Raw genomic sequence first — 6,517 nt, 5'->3', positions numbered from 1 at the left:
GATCATTTGATGCTTATGGATCCAGTTTGAAAATTTATGAAAAGTGGTCCTTGTAAGAAAAGAAGTAGGGGGTTGTAGCTCCCTTCCAGGAGAGACTGGAAAATGAGAGAGAGTTGTAGCTCTCTGCAGGTTGCAGCCTGCGTACTGGTAAAGGACTGCACCAGTACAAAACCATTGTAAAAGGAGTTTCTAATTTGAAAGAAGATAGAGACATATTGCAGCAGGTGGTTTTCACCCACATTGGGTTTCCACCTTACATCTTGTGTTCTTTGGTGTGACTATCTGTTTTCTTTGTTCATGCTCATTATTTTATGGTACTGACATGCAAAATAATTCAAAGAACAAATAAGGAAGATTTATTAAAAGAATTAGATAATACTGATTCACCCCCCCTCTCAGTATTATTTCCAACAGCCTGTGTTCAGAAATGTGGAAGGTAATGACGTTGCTCTTCATCTGGTGAAATTTCACATTCACGTGCATAAATTAAAGATCGATTTTCCTAAAGATTGTTTGATGAAAATGTTTATGGCTACTCTGGAAGACAAAGCCCGATATTGGTATGAAAGTTTGCCACCTACTTCCATTTATTGTCTAAAGAATTTTCATTCAATATTCTTTGAGAAGTATAAAGAATCTTATCCATCATTAAATTTAGTTCAGGATTGTTGCAAGCATGCTTATGGTTTTACTGAGAGCCTTGAAAAATACTATGAGGATGATAATTTTATGGACGAAGAAATCATGGAAGCATTATATGAAAATCCGTTTCAGCAGCCTACAGAACTCTTAGAGGAAACTTTGCAGCAGGATCAAAATCAGCAGGTTAAAGATTTCCATATGACTGAAAATGATGAAAAAAGAAGTACTATTTCAGATCTGGTTGAAATAAAAGAGGACACGCAGGAAAATGATGTTCCAATCTTCGAAAATGATGATGATAAACCAGACCGAGAGATGGATTGTGACGAGGAAAAACAAGTTGTTCCGGATCTCATAGAAGAGAATTCCATTGTTGAGGCTACCTCAAATGAACAAGACAGAGTTATAGGCCTAACTGCCCTCATCTCATCAGAACACAACCTTCCTACCAAGGTAATCCAGTCAATTCACAAACAACAAGAGGATATCTTTGTTCAAGTAGGTGAAAAAGTTTCTCTGGATGAATTTATGATAGGTGATAGAGATGTCATGCTTGAGTTTCAAGAATCATCTGAAGTTGCTTTTCTCATGATTGATGAATGTGATGAATGTAATGGGAATCTGGTTGTCATATAATGTCAAGATGATTAGAAATATATCCAGACTATAGCCAACCAGACCATTATGGATTCCATTTCATATTCTTCTTCATATGTTTCGTGTTTTGAAACGTTCTTTGAAGAGGAAATCTGCTCATCTACTTGTTCAGAATTTTTTGAAGACCAGGAACGTGCTCTTATTTATGAAGAAAAATCAGAAGCAAGAGAAAAATACATCTCGTTTTCTCAGCAGGAGGTGGCAATGGCAATTCTTCATGTTTTTCAAGATCCTCTAGCGAGTTTGTTGCAGCCAGCAATGAAGGTGATTATGGTAGTGTTCAGTGATGAAGGAGATCATGGTAAATTAGCTTTTTGGAGACCCAGTTACAAGCATCTACTGTTGACCAGAAGATCTGATAGGAAGAATCAGTCAAGAAGCCATCTTCTTGATTGGTTGCATTGGCATTTTGATATAGTTTGAGGATATATTGTCTCGTAAGAAACACAGGTGGACATGTACTGCCACCAAGCTTTAAGTTTTAAGTTCAGTTCTTAGTATTTTGAGTTAGTTTGTTAGAGTTAAGTTTTTTCAATCATGTCAATTAGCATTGAGTCAGTTTCAGTCAAGTTTCAGTCAATAAATTGAGTCATGTTGGTTTGTCGGAATAATGGACTCCATAGCCCAATGGACGAAGGCAATGTCTAGCTCTCCCAGAGATCTGATGTTCTTGGCACCTCCACGGAGCGGCAGCTGCCATCCCAATTGGAGACAATGTTAGACTCAGTCTTGTCAGTCCTCTGTCAGAATCAAATTCACCAAGGTTCATTTCTCATCATTTGCAGTCATGAAATGCCATTTTGGTCAAAAAGAGTCATTTTAATCCTTGAGTCCAGGGTTTTGTCTCCAGAAGTGTGAAATAACGCTTGCAGGCCAGAGAGAGGTTCAATAAGTCTCTTATTTCAAGAGTTTCATCATCATTAATGCTCAAAGATATTTCTTCTTCAAAACTCTGTTTTGAAGAAGAAATTGTCAAACTTGTTTTATGATACGCTCCATTCACAAAACGAAACTCTTGGCAAATCATCCTAATTGTCGAATATACAACACGCTTAGCAATTTGGTGGGGTTTGATGGTGATTATCTTGAAAGTGAACCCTGTGTGGCTTGTAGCTGTCCAGAAGTGCCTCATACAAGAATGAAGTTGGACAATTTGAAATCTGAGACCAAGTTCACTGACAACTGAAACATTGTCAAATGCACATGATGTATCAAATGAAGTAAGTGCAGAGCTGAAAGGTCAACCTGATCTGATTATTGGAAATTACAACGATGGGAATTTAGTTGCATCTTTGATGGCACATAAACAAGGAATTACTAAGTGCAACATTGCTCATGCTTTGGAGAGGATGAAATACCCAGATTTAGACATATATTGGAGGGATTTTGAGGAAAAATACTAATTCTATTGCCAGTTTACTACAGATCTAATTGCAATGAATCACGCAGATTTCATTATCACTAACATATCAAGAGATTGTAGGAAGTAAGGATACTATTGGACAGTATGAAAGCCACATTGCTTTCACCCTTCCTGGTCTCTACCGTGTGGTTAATGGAATTTATGTTTTTGATCCAAAATTCAACATTGTTTCTCCTGGAGCAGACATGCAGATTTATTTCCCTTACACAGAAAAGCAGCACCGCCTTACTACTTTACATGATTCAATTGAGGAACTCTTGTTTAATCCTGAGCAGACAGATGAACATATGTGTGCCTTGAATGACCATGAAAAACCCATTATATTTTCTATGGCAAGACTCGACCGAGTGAAAATTATGACAAGATTGGTTGAATGGTTTGCAAAGAACAAAAGCCTGAGGGAGCTGGCTAACCTTGTTGTGGTTTCTGGTGATATTGACCCATCAAAGTCCAAAGACGAGAGACACGCCGTTATCTAGAGATGTTTTACAGCCTAAAGTATAGAAATCTGGTTAAAACCATGCCCTTAGCTGTTGAAGAAAATGTTGATGGGATTGAAGATGAAATGCTGGGGGAAGATGTGCTGCCCAATGGATCTTCTCATAAACATTGAGTGACACCTCTCCTCTACTTAACATGCATTTTTTGCCACCATAAGTTTCTAGAGAAGGTTTTTTTATCATTCACGATTTAGAATATGTGATTTTTCTTATGCATTTCTATTTTCCATGGAGGTGGGGGCCAATTTTGTTTTAGGATGATTGAACACCTTGATAAAATTGTTCATCACTGGTTCAGAGGCAATGTTTGCAGACCTTGAGCACCTCTCACAATTATCAAACAAGAAATTGTCAAAACGCCCAAAATAAAAGCCGAGTTGAAGTCTGGAGGGATGAAATTGCATTTTAGAAGGGTAGACTGGGTGTTTGCAAGCTGCGAGGCACATTGGATAGTGTCGCGGCGCACTGAACAGGCGCGGTGCACTGGGTGCTTTTACACAGTACAAATATACACTGGTGTGATGCACTCACTAGGCGCAGTGCACTGGGTAGAGTGCACGGCGCACAAAGCTAGAACAAAAATTTTCGCCTCTGCTCTCTAAAAACACAAATTTCTTGCTCCAAATGGATTTGTAAGGCTGAGAATCGCCTTTTGACAATGTTTAGTGTGATTGCAGATTGTTTCATTAGAATTTTTGTTTGATTTGGTTTATATGCATTTATGGTTGCCGTAATCAATGTTTCCCAAGGGGGCCATCGATACATTGGAATCACCTACAGGAATTCAATTTGATGCTTCTATGAGCAAGAGGACCATCAAAAATTTCCTTTCAAAGGAAACAGTTGAAGGCCACCATCAATTCATTGCCACCTGCATGTACTGAACTGGATATTGACACATGTGCTCCCTTCAGAGCTCAAGCAATAATTTTGAATCCTCCTGCATATGGACATGTACATATGGTAGAGTCTCTCTGTGTGTCTTTGCATATCTTCTTTACAATGCCTTGGATGCTCATGAATGAATTTCCTCATCCTTTAGCACTAGTATCACGAAGTGCTGGTTATTGGCTATCGAGTCTAGTTGCAGACATATTAATATGGTGGGAGATGAGAAGTATCATAAATGATTTCAGAAGGAAGAAACTGAAGCTTCCTCCTATTCGATATTTACGTGCATACCATGAATCTATTTCAGACTTGCCAACAGGATGCATATGGAGTCCACATCTTGTACCGAAAGCAAAATGACTAGGGACATTTAATGGACGTGGTTGGTTTCTGTTTCTTGAACTTGGGAATTAATTATAGCCCTCGTCAGGAATTTCTGTAGTGGTTGCAGGCTAGTCCAGCGCCCGTGTATGTGGGTTTTGGGAGTAGGCCTCTTGAAGATCTGGTAAAGGCTACTACCATAATCCTTGAAAAATTAGAATCAACAGAAAAGAGAGGAATTATTGACAAAGGATGGGGAAACTGTGGGAATCATCATCAAATTCCTGACTATGTCTTCCTTCTTGAGGATTTTCCACATGATTGGTTGTTTCCTCAGTGTCGTGCTGTGGTTCATCATGGTGGCGTGGACACAACAGCTGCAGGTTTAAGAGCAGGTTGCAAAAATATGGTTCCTACCTCTATAGATAGTAGCGAGAGAGTGTTATCTTCGTATATAACAATCCATATAACACTGTCAGAGTTGGAATGCCTTGGTGCAACAATATTTTCATGGTGTTGACGCAACAAAAATGGATAAAGCACCATATCATAGGAAAGAGGAGCTTCGATAGAATTGTATACAACTTTCCTCATCTAGGTTTCTATGAAAGGGAAACAGATAAAGCAGTATCAAAAAGCACCGCCACCTGATGAACGATTTTTTTTTTTAAGAATGCAAACATTGTGTTAAGCACAATGTGAGAAACTCATGTTACCCACAAATCACATCATCCATACGACAAGTGGAAGCTAGTAAAACAAGTAGAAAGACATAGGCTGCTTTTAAAGGAATCAGTCCACTTTTCTATAAAAGACCATCCTGGCTACGTTAATAAAATAGGAGAAGGGAAACACGCGGTAATCATTTCTTGTTGGGAGAGTGTCGGACATATAAGTTCATTCTAAACCCAGCCATTCTCCACCAAAGGGAGGTTGCCGAAAAGGAAAAAGGCAGATTTGGAGTCTTCATTGAAACGACTTGAAGAGGATTGCTGATGATAATACCAAGAAGAGTGCTGAAACTTGCAAGGCAAAGCAATGATGCCATCCATCAAAAGGCACAAGCTTGCAGCGAAAAAATAAATATTGCCAAGAAATTGGTTGAAGCTTCGAAATCAAGTAGAGAGGAAATTACGAGAAAAGAGTGAAGGTTTGAGGAGGTTATTTTGGAGATTGAATTTGAAAAGCGAGCAAGGCCACTGGAGCGGCTAAAGGAAAGTGAAATGGTCAAAGACCGAACGCACAAATGTAAAATGTATGACAATCAACTGTAGCAGAGAAATAAGCCACGGGGCCTATTTTTGTTTTCAGTTACAATTTCAAGGGATTCACACCTACAGATGTCACATTTTTCAGATCCGACTAAAAATCTAACAATGTTCCTTTTAGCGATGGATGGCTTTTCATCTTCAGTTAGTAATGATTAAATCATCCCATATTCTGAGTCGATTCATTTTTTGATATAGTGAGTCTATTTATCGTATTGAAGGTCATTGGGTAAGAGGTTGGAGAGTTCTGGAAAATAGTGGGAGAGGTGTGAAGGAAAACTTCACTGTACAGTTTTTGACAGGGATTTAATGAAAAGATACGACTCTGACTCCTGAGATTCTTGTGGTGTGAATTTAGCATTTGTCTTTTCCTTTGTTTCATATGTAGCTTGTTATGTTTCACATTTCATTTCATAATCATTTCTAAATGAATACTTTTAAGTGAGAAGGGCAGAATCCAGTTTACTGCTCTGCCTTGGGAAGGCATTCATGTTCTGTGTTTTCTTCTGTTTGATAAGGATTCGTCCATTGCCCTTGTCAACCCCTCAGCAGTCATTTCATTCCATATAATTTCAAAATTGAATGCTAAATTTATTGCCTGTCTTGCCTCCTGAGATAATCTGTGTCTCATATTTAATCTCTCTGCTCATGCTGTTCTTGATCCCACGCTACCCAGAAAACGCAGTCATTTATCAAAATACCCTTTCTTATCTATTTACTAGCCTAAAATCGGTTCCCATTTTAAGTCATCTCGCACCCTATTGCTCGTTTTATCGAGATAGACCCAGAGAGATCCCTCTCCTGTCCTCGTAGGG

At 38.7% G+C, this 6,517-nt stretch overlaps 1 pseudogene; it reads left to right on the top strand.

Moving 5' to 3' along the window:
- The first annotated feature begins 3,614 nt into the window (after positions 1 to 3,614).
- Positions 3,615 to 4,954, top strand: LOC149257401 (sterol 3-beta-glucosyltransferase UGT80B1 pseudogene; annotated as a pseudogene).
- Positions 4,955 to 6,517: the final 1,563 nt, after the last annotated feature.

Source organism: Pinus tabuliformis, chromosome 6, assembly GCF_031772625.1.
Source record: "Pinus tabuliformis cultivar Carrire ecotype Pingquan chromosome 6, CPIR1, whole genome shotgun sequence".
Lineage (NCBI taxonomy): Eukaryota > Viridiplantae > Streptophyta > Pinopsida > Pinales > Pinaceae > Pinus > Pinus tabuliformis.
The sequence above is the reverse complement of the archived record's forward strand: the minus strand, read 5'-3'. Positions and strand labels throughout refer to the sequence as shown.